This window comes from Drosophila nasuta, unplaced genomic scaffold (genome assembly GCF_023558535.2).
Source record: "Drosophila nasuta strain 15112-1781.00 unplaced genomic scaffold, ASM2355853v1 ctg14_pilon, whole genome shotgun sequence".
Classification (NCBI taxonomy): Eukaryota; Metazoa; Arthropoda; class Insecta; order Diptera; family Drosophilidae; genus Drosophila; species Drosophila nasuta.
The window spans coordinates 1,245,908-1,264,635 of NW_026869386.1; the positions used below are offsets into that span (position 1 = coordinate 1,245,908).

At 37.0% G+C, this 18,728-nt stretch overlaps 1 protein-coding gene across 6 annotated transcripts in view; it reads right to left on the minus strand.

Moving 5' to 3' along the window:
- Window positions 1-18,728, minus strand: part of LOC132797566 (trissin receptor) — a 67,094-nt gene that overhangs the window by 38,819 nt on the left and 9,547 nt on the right. Inside the window, exon 1 of one of the 6 annotated variants that reach the window (XM_060809324.1) lies at window positions 1,139-1,241. The exons of the other annotated variants lie outside the window; for them this stretch is intronic. The gene's annotated coding sequence lies outside the window, so the exon portion shown is untranslated. Of the gene's footprint in view, window positions 1-1,138; window positions 1,242-18,728 lie in introns of those variants that run through there. 6 annotated transcript variants of the gene reach the window in all.

Consider the following 18,728-nt stretch of genomic DNA (forward strand, 5'->3'; position numbering starts at 1 on the left):
ATTTCTTTAATGCGGAGATCATGAATATGATCGTCGGCGAAACCATGTGCGCAGCTTTAACGGATGATATCAACAATAAGTTCAAAATTAACACTGATGAGATGCACCACTACATAGGTATTTTGATGTACATGTCTATTTATCGCTACCCATATCTGAAGATCTACTGGGGACAAAATGCGCTCGGACCTATACAAACCTGCATGACCCGAAGCAGATTTGAGGCAATCAAAAAGTACTTCTCGCTACGTGACGAGCGCGGACGGATCGAAAAGGGTGAACTCGGTGCCAAAGTATGCCCTTCTTTGTGTTGACGAGCAAATGTGCAGCACAAAAATGAAGCACCACTTGCGTCAGTACATGCCAAATAAGCCGCACAAGTGGGGCATTAAACTATTTGTATTGTGCGATTCATTTGGATACGCATACCGCTTTGAGATTTACAGGGGTGCAGGTGATAATGTGGTCTTACCTGGTCACCCAGATCTTGGTGCTTCTGCCAACATTGTAGTGCGCTTAACACAAACCGTTGAGACATTTAAGAATCACATCATTTACTTCGATAATTTTTATACATCTTTGCCTTTGATGGTTTATCTAAGAGCGAAAGATATTTACAGCCTCGGCACGGTGCGAGGAAACCGTATCCCCAATTGCAAGCTACCAAATGATATTCGATATTTTCGACTGAGTACGTTGGGTCCTCATATGGTGTCGACACCAACCAATGTACTCTGGAAAGACAGCAAATCTGTTCGCTTTTTGTCCACCTATGTGGGTGTAAAGCAATTTCAAAGGACAAACCCTCGTGAAGGAACTGCAAAGGCTGCTCGTTTTGACAGAAAAGCTAAGCGACACATATCAATTGATTGTCCCCAAATTGTGCATGAGTATAACGCTCACGTGGGCGTCGTAGATCTCATGGACGGCCTAATGGGTCGCTATCGTATCAGAGCAAAAACACGGGATGCTGCAACTCGAGTTTTTTATCACTTAATTTATATGGCAGCCACCAACGCCTATATTTTACACAGACGTATCCAAAACGAGAACGAAAGCAATGAAAAATTACTCGCACTCCCAGACTTTCGCGAAACCCTAGCCGCAGGGCTGGTGACATATAAAAACAAAACCTTACCGGGTCGTCCAATCAACACCAAAAGTGCATCTTCACCGCGATGGGCAAACCAGTCTCCATCCTCTCAGTCAGGACGAACAATAAGTTCCCCATCCTTGCAGACAGAGCGGGCAAAGGAGTCTCCACTCTCTCATCGACCTTATCAGCATGAGCTCAAACATGGTCAAAAATCAAAACATCCAATATCGGACTTGCGGTTTGACCAGCTGAACCATTTCAAAGATGTTGCAAGCACTGTAAAACTTCACAAACGCAATGCATATGCACGAAATGCAATCTACATTTATGCTGCATAGAGAATAAAAACTGTTTAGTAGAATACCATAAGAAAAAATTAAAAAAAATGTTCATTACTTGAAAAAAATTTTATTCACTCAAAGCCCCAAGCGTGCCTGAAGGCACGCTTACCTTTCCTCTCACCTTACAGGTAAACCGAAGATTCAACGTAATTTCTAAGCACATATTTGAGCTTAGAAGCATTCATTTACTTAAAAAAAAATTATTTGAATACCTGTTTATACCCGCTACCCATAGGGTAGAAGGGTATTATAACTTTCTGCCGACATGAAATGTATGTAACAGGTAGAAGAAGGCATCTCCGACCCTATAAAGTATATATATTCTTGATCAGCATCAACAGCCGAGACGATATAGCCAAGTCCGTCTGTCCGTCTGTGTGTCTGTCCGTCGGTCCATATGAACACCTAGATCTCAGAGACTATAAGAGATAGAGCTATAATCTTTTTTCGACAGCATTGTTTGCACGCAGATCAAGTTTGTTTCAAAATTTTGCCACGCCCACATCGGCCCCCGCAAATCAATAAAATCAAAAATCGAATAGCAAGCGCAATTTTCAAGCTACAGCTGCGAATTTGGGTGTATACAATAATACCTGTAGTATTTATGATTTCTGAAAATTTGATTGCGATCAGACAAAAGTTATTAAACAAATACTTTTGTATGGGCAAAAAAGCCTACTTACTAGGGGCCTTAGGCCAAAGGACAATCTGGTATATTGTGCCGTCTATGGTATATTTTGAATGTGGTACTATATCGATATAACAAGTTTTGAATATTTTTAGTATATTTGTATTTTTGGTCTATTTTGAAAAAATACTGAAGTATTTTGCTTTTATTCAAAATGGGTAGCGGGTTTCTCACAGTCGAGCTCACTCGACTATAACTTTCTTACTTGTTTCTATTACTTTGGAAAGTAGTCTTAGAGGGTTAAAAATGTCTATAAATAAGGGCCTAAAAAATTTAAATAATAGATACCTTATATTTTTAATATATTTATCAAATAACAATTAAGGAAGCGACAGTCGAGTGTGATCTTCTGTGAGAGACCCGTTACTCATTTTGAATTAAAGAAAAACAGTGTTGTATTATTCTTAAAAATATAAGAAATCAATATACCTGAAAAACTAAAATATAGCAACCGCAATTTTGATTATATCAATATAGACCTTTTTTTAAAATATACCAGAGTGCACAATATACCAGATTGTCAGCCAAATCAATTATGACACGAAGTAGGCGTTTTTTTTGCATTACAAAAGTATTTCTTAAAAAAAACCTTTTACAATTTTTATCTATTCACAATCAAATTTTAAGGAATCATATAGACTAAGTAACAAAAATTAAGACTCTAGCCTCAAAATTACGCTGTTATTCGTGTTTTTGTCGATTTGCGAGGTTTGAAGTACGCGTGGCAAAAATTTGAAAATTTGCTGTGCTTTATTTCTTATAGCTTATTTCTCAAAGCTCAATCTCCAATAGGGTTAGGAATTGCTTTGCCGTATCATCTCAAGTCACTGCACCACGAACTAGCCACCGAACAACAAAACGGACAATGGTGCCTAAAAAGTAGACGTACCTACCCTAGCGTTGGCAGTCGTGTTGAAGAGTCAAGTGGACTGGAACTTGCCCGCAAGAGGTCTAATCAAGAGCACTGACACTGCCAAACGACACTACGAAAAGGCTGCGAGTGAATAGGTCACACGCGATGCCTCGATTTGAGTAGCAGACAAAAGGTAAATGCCAGCACTAGAGGATTGTTCTTCCTCAGCGCACACTGCATCATCTACCAACAAACGCGAGTAAGGTGAAAGCCGTCTTGTTACCTTCGGATTATACATCACCCTTCTCAGGTGGTGTTTTAAACCATATTTAAACGATTGACACATATCCATCTAAAACTATTACGAATAATACAAAGATCTGAAATCCGAAAAAAACACATTCGGAAGAATGTAATTCTAAACTTGAACTCAATAAAAATGCCAAAAGCCGCCTGACCTACTACAATAAATCTCCTCACAAAAGCAAAGCAAAAAAACAATCGTGATATTGGAATAAGTAATACCTTACGAAACGAATTCAAGCTACAGCAACAGAACATCAAAGAACTATCCCAATTTCAACCAACAAAAAATGATTGACCACAGCGGGGTCTCCACTCCTCTAGTGTTTGTAGTAGTTATTATATGAACAAGATGCAAATTCAAATTAACAGTCATTTATTTAAAAATAACGAGTAACTGGTGGTTGGTTGATTTAAACCTTAATTGGCATATTAAGGCCATTATCGTTAGCTTTATCAAAAGAGAATTTAAAGAGAATGAAACATATAACCAACAACAACAGTTAAAAGGAATGGTCTGTGTACGTATGACAGAAGCAACGTAGGCACTACATAGAAGTCCCAATGATATCACACTAAGAACACCTATAGTCATACTGTTGTATATTTCAAATAGAATTATGCATAAAGGAATATAAGAGAACTTAAACTTCAAACGTAATTGTCGAAATAGGGATATACATAGCTATTCTATTAGATAGTGAAATTAGCACTTAATGCACACATGAATTGATGGAAAAACTAGCAAAACTAAGAGCATAGTCTTTGACTCAGCATATACCGATATTGTAAACCTGAGATAGAATCTTCAGTAGAATGCCATGGCTAGGCCAGAGAATTAAACAATACCTTAAGAACACATGTTCGGTGAAAAGGTAGTATATACAGGAGTGCCACAGAAAAAACTTCTACTCGAATATTACTTCAGTTTCACTTGTGAGTGCCACCGACCCACTTTTACAGTGGTTACAAAAACACTAATTATTTTGCCAGTGCATTTGCTAAAACAGTAAAAACAAGTAAGAAAGCTACAGTCGAGTGTACTCGACTGTGAGATACCCGCTACCCATTTTGAATAAAAGAAAGAAAAATTTTGCGGTATTTTTCTCAAAAAAATTAAATATATAGGAAAAATACTAAAATTATACCAAATGGTATATTTGGTATATCGATATAGTACCGTATTCAAAATATACCATAGACGGCACAATATATCAGATTGTCAGCCAAGGAAACTAAGACCCCTAGAAAGTAGGCGTTTTTGCCCATACAAAAGTATTTCTTTAATAACTTCCACAAATGGTATCTGATCGCAACCAAATTTTCAGGAATCATAACTACTATAATTATTGTATATACCAAAATTCGCAACTCTAGCTTTAAAATTGTTTTGTTATTCGATTTTTTTGATTTGCGGGGGCGGAAGTGGGCGTGGCAAAAATTTGAAACAAACTTGATCTGCGTGCAAACATAACAAATGGTGTCGAAATGAGGGCTCTATCTTTTCATACGGACAGCGGGTATAAAAACTCCACTTGGAAACAATCTTTATTAGCCTTCAAAAATAACAAATGCTGTAAAAAAAATGATTGCTCTATTTCTTATAGTCTCTGAGATATATGTAAGTGCTTGTTTTCATACAGACTGACGGAAATGGATTCGTTTCGGCTGTCTATGCTGATTAAGAATATATATACTTTATAGGGTTGGATATGCCTTCTTCTGCCTGTTACATACATTTCCTGCCAGTTTAAAGTTATAGTATCCTTCTATTCTATGGGTAGCGGATATAATAATTATTTATAATATTTTGTTTTATAGTAAATTTCGGAATCCCGCAGTCGGGAACAGCGGTATTTGCTATATAAAATTATTTATTCTTAATAGATTCTTCTTTCGAAACCAAATTTTGTTGACACACAAACCCGATCATAACCAAAAAAATGTGCGGCAATTATTTTAATAGGAGTCTCAAAAATCCTCTACTGAACCCTTCTCAGAGATGCATAACCTCATTGTCATCGGGTAACATATCTCTACTATGCGCCGTTCCACGTACTGCCGAACATAGCTGAGGGATGTGTTCCTTGTTTTTCGGGTTCTTGTGGTCTGGAGACAAGAAGCAGAGTCCATGGCATGAGGTGTCTTGCGGTCAGACTAAAAATGCTTTGGGGGACTCCCAGGAATAAAAATTGACAATATGCCTCTGAATGGACCACAAAAACAATTGACTCGGGCTGGGATGTCAGTAAAAACATCGGTAGTCCATGGCAACAATGCGTCAACAGTCTGCGGAGAGTTCCAAGCAAGAGGCTCCAGTGAGCAAGACGCAGCGAGCACCTGGTTTCACCAACATCCCAAAAACGGATAAGAACAGAGGACAAAAACAGAGCACAGCGGTTGCTGAAACTGCCAGGCAACATCTCTCAGAATGAAGAACGCCCCAGACAGCCCAATGCCTATCTTTGAAGGTGCGGACTGGATAAATGGTGTCAAGATCATGACATGCAAGATTGACCCAACGTTGCATTGGCTGAAAGTGACCGTCCCCAAGCTGGACGTCTTATGGAAGGCCAACAATGGTGGGCAGGACATGGCGAGCTTTCTGCTCAAACCTGGACATCGTAAAAGATACCTCCAGACTGAGGAAGCTGCTGTCTAAGCAGGTATCTAGTCTCAGTCTGCTAAAGACGAGTGACGAACTGTGGATTGAGAGCAGTGCTGAAACTGTAAACTCTTAAAGCGCAGCTCAAATCTCATTTCTCAGGACTTTAGTGGGTCGTGATGTGGTGCACTACCAGCTCATGCAAGGTAGATAAGTGTTTCAAGAAATATTAACTTAAACTTTCAAGGAAAGACTGCAGGATAATGCTGGACATTACGCGGCTACCAGCCAGGATGCTGCTGGCTTTTGCCAAAATTGCATCCATATTGTGCGACTTCTGAGAAGAAGATACCTAATATTATATATGCTCCCCTCGTAGGGACAGCTGGTCGTCTGATATCTTAAACAAAGGGACAGATATAGCTAAAATACATACATACGTATACATAACTTTTGAGATTGGAGTGCTTCCTTCTGCGTGTTAATAATACCATTTAAAGCAATTTGAGTAAAAAGTTAGATAAATTAGCGAAGGTTTATGAAAGCAAGTGGAAATATCGGCATAAATTTGAACACAGTTACCCTAAAGGGAAGCTGACTTTCGATAACTGACTTATTTTAAAGTAAAATAACCAGGCGTTAGCAGATGCCATTATTCAGCCAGTGATTCCGATTCTGGCAGAGTAAATTTTTACCAATTGGTATATAAGGTTTGGCCTTTGCCAATAAGGAATTCATCTGGCTCCTTATAGACATAATTCTTAACCTAGATAAACCTTGGCCATGTTCTGCGATTTGATAGTGCTCTCAGAGAATAACTTTCTGAATTAACTATCAAGTTTGCTATCCGTCTGCAAAAGTTGCAAAAAAATACATGACGTGGACAGTTCAATATGACACTCGACTTAATGATGGGCGTTCAGTTGATTTAATAATGAAAAACATTTTAGTTAAAGCAGAAGAAGTTAAAGCATGGGCCGAATCAGCAGGGCTCAGCATTAACGCGGACAAAACGGACCTTATCCTCTTCACGAAGAAGTATAAGGTACCTGCGTGGTCCCCCCCAAAAATAGGCTGCACTATGCTAAAGCCGAGCCAAGCAGTAAAATACCTAGGTGTTGGTCCTGGACAGCAAACTGTCATGGAAGCTCAACGTGTTAGAAAGGGTGAAGAAGGCCACCGGAGCCATGTACGTGGCGAAAAAGATGCTTAGCTGCACTTGGGGCCTCTCTCCTAATCTTATGCATCTCTGTTGTTCGCCCTATCCTCACTTATGGTATTATAGTGTAGTGGCAGGCTACGGAAAAAAACACGTACCTATCCATCATGGAAAGGACACAGCGTCAAGCGGTACTGAGTATCACAAGCGCACTCAGGTTGACGCCTATTAAAGCCCTCGAGGTAATAGCTGTCGTTGAACCGCTAAACACATACGTGCAATCTATAGCCGCAAAATAGGCCCTTAGGATTGCTGCAACAGGCAATCTGGGTCTACTAGGCTATGGTCACAGCGCCATTGGTAGGGAGATTAGTACAGACTTGGACTATACTATCCCCCTTACCAGTACCGACCACATATACACAATATATGCATATGGAACCGGACTGCTGGCGGGAAGGGCAATGCATTCCCGAAGGCCTCAACCTCTTCACCAACGGGTCGAAGGGGTCGGTGCTGCCGTATACTGCCCAGATCCGGTCTCCAAACACTCCTATAAACTCCCGGACCATTGCAGCATCTTCCAGGCGGAAGTCTTTGCCATTGGCAAGGCTGCAAAAGTGGCTCGGGGTTTACATCGCAATTACAATTCGATTAATATCTTTGTTGACAGCCAGGCTGAAATAAGATCAATGCACTCTGAAGTGGTCAAGTCCAAAGTTGTCCTGGACAGCAGAAGAGCAATAGAGTCACTGAACGCATATATGGTCGTGCGTATCTATTGGATCCCAAGCCACCAGGGCATCGATGGCAACGAGATCGCAGACACTCTCGCTAAAGAGGGGGTTGGGCTCGATGTCGGTAATATGTACAATGTTCCGATATCCCTACAAACTCTAGGCACAGAAATTGAAGTGCACTCAAGACTTCAGTGGGACGCGAGCTGGCCAACTTCAACCAACCAACTCGTGTAAAACTGCAAGGCTGATGTGTGCTTCAATAAACAATAACCTAACCAATTTCGTCATGCAGCTTTCAAGGAAAGTCTGCAGACTAATGCTCGGCATTTTAACTGGCAACTGTTTGTCGGCTGTCCATGCTGTCAAGATGGGCATCACGAACAGTGACCAGTGTAGGAAATGCAAAGTGTCCGGAGTCAGGGAAACACTTGAGCATCTTCTCTGTAGATCTCCAGGCTCCGAATGAAATACCGTGTTTCGCCATTTCATAACGAACTTCGTGATGTTTCTCGGCTATCACCTAGAATGCTGCTGGCCTTTGCAAAAAACGCATCCATACTGTGCGACTTCTGACACGAAGACACCCTCCTCCGTTACAGCTATGGACCTCTACTGATCTATGCTTCGCCCCTAGCAGGTGCGGCCGGTCTAACCTAACCTAACCTAATGTGCTCGGACTGAGTTTTCCTTGAACTACATAGAATCCTTGTATCATTCAATGAAGGACCGGATTTCGAAGTTATTACAGAAATAATTATTTTTTGTTTTTAGTGAATCAATTTTTAACACCAACTAAAATTTAAAATTTAAAAAAATTACCTTATTTTATGTAGGTTTAGGAAAATTTGTTTAAGACACAATTATATTTAAATTATCATTAAATATCAAATGTTTTTGCATATCTACTTCAACTATGAGTGCATCTAACCTAAGACCACCAGTGTACAACAGGTACCAGTAGAACCAACCAGATCAGCTTTTAATGATAAATTCTTTGAAGCGAATTCTATACGGGCCGAATGCATCAGAATGGAATTAAAAATTTGTGATGGATTATAGTGCGCTATGTAAAAATCAAAATTGGAAAATTGTTGGGCGTCATGTCGAGTAGCATACGAAATATACCCCAGTAATTAGAATTGGATCTATAAAACCAACCATTGCTCTCACGATCAAGATCGCATTCCTGAATGAGGACATTGATGAGGAACTTTACATCAGAGTTTTATCAAATATTGAGCAGCAAAGAAAAACTAAATATCGCCACGGACCTGTTTGTAAGTTAAAAAGCCAATACGGGGTTTAAAGCAAAGCGGTCGTTATTGCTACAAAAAACTAGGCATCAAATGGAAGGAAAAAGCCTCCATTCGTGTACCTAAAGAAGGAAGGAAACGGTGTTCTCATAGTGGCGCTCTACGTGAATTTCCTGATCGTTGCAAGTAATAAATAAACAAATGGTAAATCAATTGGAGTCTGAATTGTCTGACAATTTTGAAATCAATGACATGGGTTAGTTGGTGTATTGTCTAGGAAATAAAGTTTTCTCAGAGCAAAGAAAATAATAGGTTTGCGATGTGCCAATAATATAACGGACAGACTGAAGAAGTTCAACATGGAAGAGTTGGAAGTTATCAACCGAAATGTGTGTTAAAAACAGAATAAGACAAATCAGAAGTATCGAAGATCACCTAGCAGAGCTTAGTTGGTGCCTTAATGTGGTTGCCAGCTTCAACGCGTCCTGATACTGCGCACGCAGTAAGTGTCTTGAGCCAATTCAACGCAAATTATGGCATGCAAACTGGATATCTGTTAAGAGAGTATTGCGATGCTTCAAGAGTACCAAGAAGATGCTTTACAGGTTTCATTTTTAAATTGGCAAATGCATTAATCTCTTGGCAATGCAGAAAGCAGCGTACAGTTGCATTGTCTAGTACGAAAGCAGAATACATGGCTCTGTGTGACTCGTCAAAAGAAGCGATGCCCCTACGAAGTCTTATGCAACAGAAAATGGGTAAACTGTAGCACCACTATCAAAGTCAAAACAGTACTTCATGTACTACATACAACACTAGGCATTAAGAACATTAATTAGTACGGTGCCATCTGAGGGGATTTGTTACATATGCATCTGGTTATCCTACAATAGATATCGATAGTGCAACACAAATATGTTAAGAACTTAGTCTCTTTTAAGTGCTGACCAAAACACAAGAAAATGAATTGCAACTACTAAATAAATTTTTGCAATACAAAAATACTTCTTAAATAACTCAAACATCTTTTATGCGATAGCTACCAAATTTTCAGGGATCATTAATACTTCAGTTGTTATAGTATATAACAAAAATCTCTATCTTCAAAATTAAGCTTGTTACTCGATGCTTTCAATTTTGAAATAAACTTGATCTGTGTGGAAAAAATTATAGCTCGACCTCTTATAGTCTCGAAGATCTAAATAATCCTACGGACAGATAGTTAGACGAACATGGCTACATAGTCTCAGACGCTAATAAAGAATATATATACTTCATGGGCTCGGATATTCGTGCTTCTGCCTGTTATATAAATTGCCTGCAGGTACAAAGTCATAATACCCTTATAACCTATCGGGTGGCGGGTATAGGTTTACAAACTATTTCAAATTTTTATCGAGCCTGAAGTGTGTCTCGTAAATAGTTGAAATATTACGGGAAATCGTGGGTGGATGAAGAGTTAATTTATTGATGTCCACATTTGGGCCAAATGTTGCAATGTAAAAAATTTAACTTTGCTTCACACAATAATTCCCTCGAACTTTTACCAACGTGTTGTGACGCTACAAAATGCGCGTCAACAAAAATAACAAGAGTATATACCAGAACGTTTTCACTCATTCAATCGAAACATAAGGTCACTCAGATAGAGCCAGCTGTGACGAGCTAACAGCGCATGTGCAACGTTTGCAGAGCCAATCGAGTTAACAGCGCATGTGCAAATTTAGGAAAAAAAGAAAACAAAGCGAGTTAGCAGAGCCAAAGCCTTGACCTACATAGATAAAAGCTAGAGTAGAAGGACAAACTCGGGCTCTCAGTGATAGAATTCAGTGGTGTGCAGAACATTACTCGTGAGTAACAGAGTAAAAGTGAAGTTTATTTTTATACCCGCTACACATAGGGTAGAAGGGTATTATAACTTTGTGCCGGCAGGAAATGTATGTAACAGGTAGAAGGAGGCATCTCCGACCCTATAAAGTATATATATTCTTGATCAGCATCAATAGCCGAAACGATTTAGCCATGTCCGTCTGTCCGTATGAAGAGATAGAGCCCTCATTTCGACACCATTTGTTATGTTTGCACGCAGATCAAGTTTGTTTCAAATTTTTGCCACGCCCACTTCCGCCCCCGCAAATCGAAAAAATCGAATAACAAGCGTAATTTTAAAGCTAGAGTCGCGAATTACAATAATAACTAGTCGAAGTTATTTAAGAAATATTTTTTTTTGTATGGGCAATAACGCCCACTTACTAGGGGGTCTTATATGCTTTGGCTCACAATCTGGTATATCTTGCATACTATATTTCGAATGTAGTACGACATCAATATACCAAATATACAATTTGACATGGCTTTACTATTTTTAAATATTTTGTCGTATATTGCTTTGGTAAATTTTGAGAATATTACCGCAATATTTTGATTTTACTCAAAATGGGTAGCGGGTATCTCACAGTCGACAACTTATGGGTCGTTATCATATTTGAGCAAAAACACAAGATGCCATGACACGAATTTTTTACCATTTGCTTGATATGGCAGCGACAAAATCGTATGTTTTATACAGGCGCATTAAAAAGGAAAACAAGAGCACAGACAAACTGTTGTGGCTTTCGGAGTTTCGGGAATCAATCAAATCAAGCATAAACTCGGTCGCACTTTCCGTGATTATCATCATCATCCCAGCGAACTTCACAACCAGGTTGGACAATCCAATCTCTATCCAAATAAAAATTGTTTTTTTGAGTACCATAATCAAAAATAAGAATAAACTCATATACCTCAGTAAAATTCATATTTGTGCATCATATTTTGTTGGTTTATTTTTTAACTTTTACTTGGCGCATTTTTTTTCAATATTTTTTTTTCAATAGGTAGTTGGTATTGAAATTTGATAAACATGATTTTTAATAAATTATAAAATGTTTAATACATAAAAAATTTTATTGAAAAAATTGTTGATATTTGTGCAAAATTGAAAAAACGCAAAATATTAGGAAACTAAGTAACAAAATGATTTGAGATTATTATTTTAATATGGTATTGAGTCTCCGTTTTCTTGTACGACCAATTCTAAACGTTGGGGCATTGAGTTTACCAAGATTTGGAGCGTGTTTGTGTCGATGGCATCCCATTCTTTAACAATGGCTTCCTTCAAGCCCTTCAATGACTCAAAGTGTCTTCCACCCTTGTAAAGTTTTGCTGACAGGATGCCCCAAAGGTTCTCAATTGGGTTTAAGTCCGGACTTATTGCTGGTCACTGAAATAGGGGTATATTTTTCAATTCCAGGAACGACATCGTATAGCGTTATCCTGTTGAAATATCCAGTCCTCGCCATGCAACTCTTCTGCAAATGGTATAAGTTCACTTTCTAGGAGATCCGTATACATTTGCGCATTTATCCGTCCAGGTACAAAGCATATACATAGGAGACTTTCCTTTAACACTAAAAGCGACCCAAACCATAAGTGAGCCACCACCGTGGTTTCGTTTATGACAAGTCTGTCTGTCTCTTTCTTGGATGCCTAGGATCCCTCCAATACTTTTGGTTACCGTCTGGGCCGTTCAAATTAAACTTTTTCTGATCGCTAAAAATCACTTTTTCAAATTAATTTTCCCAAAATTTATACTTTTCGTAAAATGCAAGCCTGGCCTTCTTATGTCTTGGTAAGAGCTTTGGTTTGTGCACCTTTGCATCATTCTGCAAGTTCAAATCTTTTTTGCAAATCTGTCGCACTCTTTGTCTGCTTATTGGCAACTGCAATTCCGCTTTTATTTGTGCACAACTCATTGTCTTAGCTGTTGCCAAGGCTCGAATGTGCCGTTTAGTGCGCGCGTCTATTTTCGAAACGGCTTTCTTGCGGTTCGTTTGCGCATATTTCTCTGGGTTTTTTAAATAATTTCCAATTGTATTGCGATGCCTATTAATTCTTTTGGCAATTTCGCCAACTTTAACGCCACACTCAGCCATTGTTTTAATTTGAGTCTTCTCTTTTTCACTTAATTCCAGTGCACGCGGCATTTTTAATCAATAATGTTAGAAATCTCACGAAAAAGATCAAAAATGGCAACAATATAAACTTTTTACATTAAGAAATTAACAATTTCTTAAAATAAACCACTTTTTGCTGGAGGTCAGTTGACGTGTCGAGCTCAAAATCTAAATGCAGAACTTTGCACAAATATCAACTTTCTACTAAACGCATGACTTTATCTTCTTCTAAATGCTAACACATGTCAAAGCATACGAGAAAAAATGTGTATACTCGAAAGATTAATATAGTTATTCGAATAACCGTTACATCAAAAATAAGTTTTGCACAAATATCAATTTTAATGAGGTATGTAAAAATTGACTTAAAGCCTCAAGAGTGCCTTGAGGCATTTATTTACCTTTGTTTGATTTACAGGTAAACTACAATTAGTACACACTTCTTGAGGTCATATTTGAAATTAAATCTACCGCTTACCCCAAAAAATAGTATCCAACTTAGCTTTTTTTTTTTAATATTTATACAATTGGGGCTTATAGGGCTAGAAAATGAAATGCGTCTATCATTGCAAATTTAAAAACAAGTAAGAAAGTCGAGCACACTCGACTGTGAGATACCCGTTACCCATTTTTAATAAAAGCTAAATATTCCGGTATTATTTTCAAATATAATGAAAATACTACAAAAATACTAAAAATTTACCGAACGGTATATTTGTTATATCGATATAGTACCACATACAAAATATACCATAGACGGCACAATATTCCAGATTTTCGGCCAAGGCAACTCAGACCCCTAGTAAGTAGGCGTTTTTGCCCATACAAAAGTATTTCTTTAATAACTTCCACAATTTTTATCTGATCGCAATGAAATTTTCAGGACTCATAAATACTATAGTTTTTTATTGTATACACCAAAATGCTTTAGCTTTAAAATTACGATTGTTATTCGATTTTTTGATTTGCCGGGGCGGAAGTGGGCGTGGGAAAAATTTGAAACAAACTTGATCTGCGTGCAAACATAACAAATGCTGTCGAACAAAAAAAAACGAAAATTATAGCTCTATCTCTTATAGTCTCTGAGATCTAGCTGTTCATACGGACAGACAGATAGACATACAGACACACAGACGGACATGGCTAGATCGTCTCAGTTATTGATGCTGATCAAGAATATATATACTTTATAGGGTCGGAGATGCCTCGTTCTAACTGTTACATAAAAATATAAGAAAGAGTGTTAGAAGTCTGAGCAGAGATTGCCAATTACGGAATTCTGTCAATTGAGCAAGAACGAATACACAAAAGGAAATACGCAAACACAACCACAAAAATAAAGCTGCAATGTTCACTTTATGAATCGAATCACAAAACACTTTTTAAAGTTCCTAAAGGGACAGAGTCCTAATGGATACTAATACAAACGGCGATACTGTAGCAAACGGCGAAAAGAGTCCAACTTATCTTAACTTGTTCACATTTTGTGGACATACCACGGTAAACCCACCCATTCCACCCACTTCACAGTCAAACAAGCTAAACACTAGGCCAAGTTATCACTAGGTGCACTCGGCACCCCTAGTTCTTATGATAATTTATGAATATTAGGAATCTTGAATCTGTAACATTTATTGCTATTGTTAAGTAGTGACTAGCTTTTTATACCCGCTACCCATAGGGTAAGAGGATATTAGAACTTTGTGCCGGCAAGAAATGTAACAGGTAGAAGGAGGTATCTCCTATAAAGTATATACATACATATGTATATTCTTGATTGACTGACACTTGATATCTTGATTAGATACAAATGCGACGAACTTTTTAGATTACAAACTCAAAGACTGTTGCCTTTTGCTATTCAGTTAATTTACAGTAGAAAAAGTCCAGGAAAAAGAGCTATCTGTCTCTCACATACTCGCTTGACTACTCTGTCAGCTGTTTCAGCAGTAAGGAGTGAAACGTTTAAAGAGCAAAACGATGACCAAAAACTTGTGAAAACCAAAGCACCTAAGAGCGAAAAAGTCGGTTTTGGTCCTAAAACTAAAATGAAAATTGAAAACCGGTGCACTCAAGATACTTTTTTTCGGCATAACTTGCTATGCTTGCCAAGTTTGTTTCAAAATTTTGCCACGCCCACTTTCGCCTCGCAAATCGACAAAAATCTATTAACAATTAATTTTACGGCGAGTACTTTGATACCTACAATAATACCTATAGTCTTTATGATTCCTGAAAGTTTGACTGCGAGCAGATAAAAAAAAGTAGAAGTTATTGAAGAAAAACTTTCATTTGGAAAAAAACGCCTACTGCAGCGGGGTCATAGTTGCTTTGGCTGACAATCTGGTATATTTTTCACTACATGACATATTTTGAATGTAGTACCACTAACCACATAATACATGTCATGAAGCGAAAACGTACATTCGAAATAGCATTATTGCGACCCCAGAAGAGCCGAGCGCTGCGATTAGAACCCCAACGCAGCAAGCAATGCACATTGGGATGAAATGCCTTTATTTTGACCATAACCGTAATTTTAAAGCTAGAAAGTTGAAACTTGGAGAATTTGCTGCTTATATTATTTGTGAATTTCGGATTTTTTTATTTTATTTTTTTTTTTTAGTTTTTATTTTTAATTTTTTTTTTTTTTGTTTTTAATCACCTCTAAATCGTTTTCTGGAAAATCATTTGGAATTACCTAGTCAAAAGAGGCCTTGACATTGCGATTTGAATCCAGCCAAATTTTTAGTTAGTCACCCCGACGAAGAGAAACCTTGCTTGTATCTATTGAAATAGTTAACCCCCCCGCAAATTCCCGCAAATTAATTAAATGCTACCTGAATATACACATAATAACTCATACTACCACATAAGTTGTTATTTGAAACCTGTTGTATCTTGCTAGATATGCTCCACGAAACACAAATATTTTAAGGTTAGAACCAACAAAACTATTACTTACGTATTTCATTAAAAACATGACAACACGAAAACAAATATAATTAAAAACTTATACAAATATTTTCTACATACCATGAAGAACATTTTCCAATTTAAGGTATTTTAATAAGTCAAACTGTTTAAAAATACGACAACGCCAAAATTAAGAAACTTGACTAGTCAGCAAGCTTGCACGCACCACGTGGCAAGAACAGCTGACTTTAAACAGTTGGTGCAAGACGAGGGCTGCGCAATAAAATTCAAATTAAATATTTTCGATGTCTAGGGACATTTCTAAGCTTGAAATAATTGCAACATTGTTGATATATTAACATGAACTTTTTAGGTTTTTGCCAAAATAAAGGCCTTTCATCCCAATGTGCAGTGTACGTCAGACATTCAGTTCAGTCGCGCTGAGCTTTCGTTTGTATGTATGCGTCTATGTATCTACATACATGGTCGCCTATATTGGTATGTACATACATATGTATATGCATGTGAAGTTTTACAGACGTCAATTTTATTTTAACGCGACGAATGTCTCGAAGATGAAGTCGACAGCAATTGCTCGTATCTTAGATGACTGTAGTTAAATGGCGCCCGCACGAGAACTGCATTGGGTCTAATGATAATTTGCAAGCCGAACATATTATTGTGTTCGAGTTCGATTCCCAGTCGAGAATACATGCTTATGTTTTTTAAAAATACGATTTACATTTTTTTATTCGCTTTCTAGGTAACTGACGGAAGTTTTAAGAAGATTTAAAATTTTAAACATTTAAATATTAAAATGAAGCCGTAATTTTGATTTACAAACACCATTTAACTCTTTTAAAAAAAGTTTGAACTTTGCGGAATGAAATTGCGTCTTCCAAAACGTTGATAATGTTGCAGAAGGTCTTTGGGGATTCATACCATGTCGCAGAAAAAATTTCTATATGGTACATGGTCGTTAAAAGCGACTTGGAGCGCTGCGGACGACCTTCGACGTCAACGGATGACCAACACGTTAATGAAGTAAATTAATTAGTGCTCAAAAATCGTCGGTTTACTGTAAAAGACTTTACCAATAAAAATACCTTAGAAATATCAGAAGGATCTGTAAAATCGATTTTGAAAGACAATTTCGTTTTAAACCGAGAACGCGCAATTTCTGCATTCGTTCTTTGTGACCCTTTCGCCAAAAAATCCGACGCATATCGTTCTGCAACCACCGTATTCTCCATATTTTCCATCGTCTGACTTCCCAAAACTCAAGAGACCTCTTTGGCGAACGCATTTCGAGTCGATTAAGGAAATAAAATCTGAATTGAAAAAGGCGCTGATGGCTATACGGGAAAAGGATTTAAAACCATTGGTATAAGAGTATATTTTAGGTAGGGAATTACATAAAGGGGATGAAATTGATTTAGAAGAATAAATAGAGATTTTCAATTTTACAAACAAACTCATCTTACTTTTTATTCATAGTTGTATAGGTAAGACTATAATCATACCAAATGATGTTTAAATACTTAAATATTTAAAACTTACCAAATGGTTTTATTCTTATGTATACAACTTATTAACGACCGCTAGAACGTTTGTTCATTTAACATGTTCATGTATCTAGTACATTTAATAATATTTCAAACAGTAAGCATGATAACACTAACCGCATCTGCTTAAAAACTTCGATTAGAAGTTAGATTGGAAGTGCTTTGCGATCGATTTTAAATCATTCGTGACGAAAAAATTTTAAAATTCAAAATTTCGAAAAATAATTTTTTTTTTTAATTAAAAGGTTGTTAGGCAAGATTTTTTAGATTACGAAAACAATGTATTGTTTGGAAAGTAAGGATGGACAAAAAAAAATGTTTCATGGCTAAACAATTTCAAACGATGGGCAACGATTTTTTTTATAATATCATAATTCACTGGACCCAGCTTCTCAGAGTTTTAAAAATTGAAATAAAATTTCATTAAGTTTAATTTAATTTGTGTTAACCACTATTTATGGGGAACGGTTCAGTGCAGCACCGCATTATATTCCTTGAATTTATGCAAAAACTAAAAGATATCGCCAATGGTTGTTTGTCTACGTGATAATTATTTGAAAATCTGTTAAAAATAAGAAACATTGTAAGATAAAAACGACATTATCGAATTTTCAAAATGTATTTATTTGAATTCAGCACAAATTTAAATGAACATTCACAGGCAAGCGACTAACTTTAATTGCTAACTAAATATTATTTCTGTATTAAGATTATTATCGCTTTATTATTGTAGTTACGATTTTTAAATTTATAAAAGAAAACTCTACTAGGCTGAAAATAAAGATCATATTTATATTTTAAGACATTTTTCTAGATGGTCAACATTTTTCTTTGGATCACGCATTATGTATTACTCCATCAAAAAACTCAAAGCATTGAAATCTCGCACGATTTGTTTTAGAAGATTTAAAATATCCATCGCTTAGCACAAAGATTTGCTCTCGTTTGGTAATAGCTCACATGATATATTTTTACAGTGTTAGTGTTTCGATTAGTAACAAATAAAAAAAACTACAGTCGGATGTGTTCGATTGTGAGCTCTCCGCTATTAATTTTCAATAAAAGCTTAATAGTGCGCTTTTATTCTATAAATATATCAAATTATGTTAATATACCAAAAAATACTGAAATATATAAGGGTATTATAACTTTTTACCTGCAGGAAATGTATGAAAAGTATATACATATACATATATGTACATATATTCTTGATC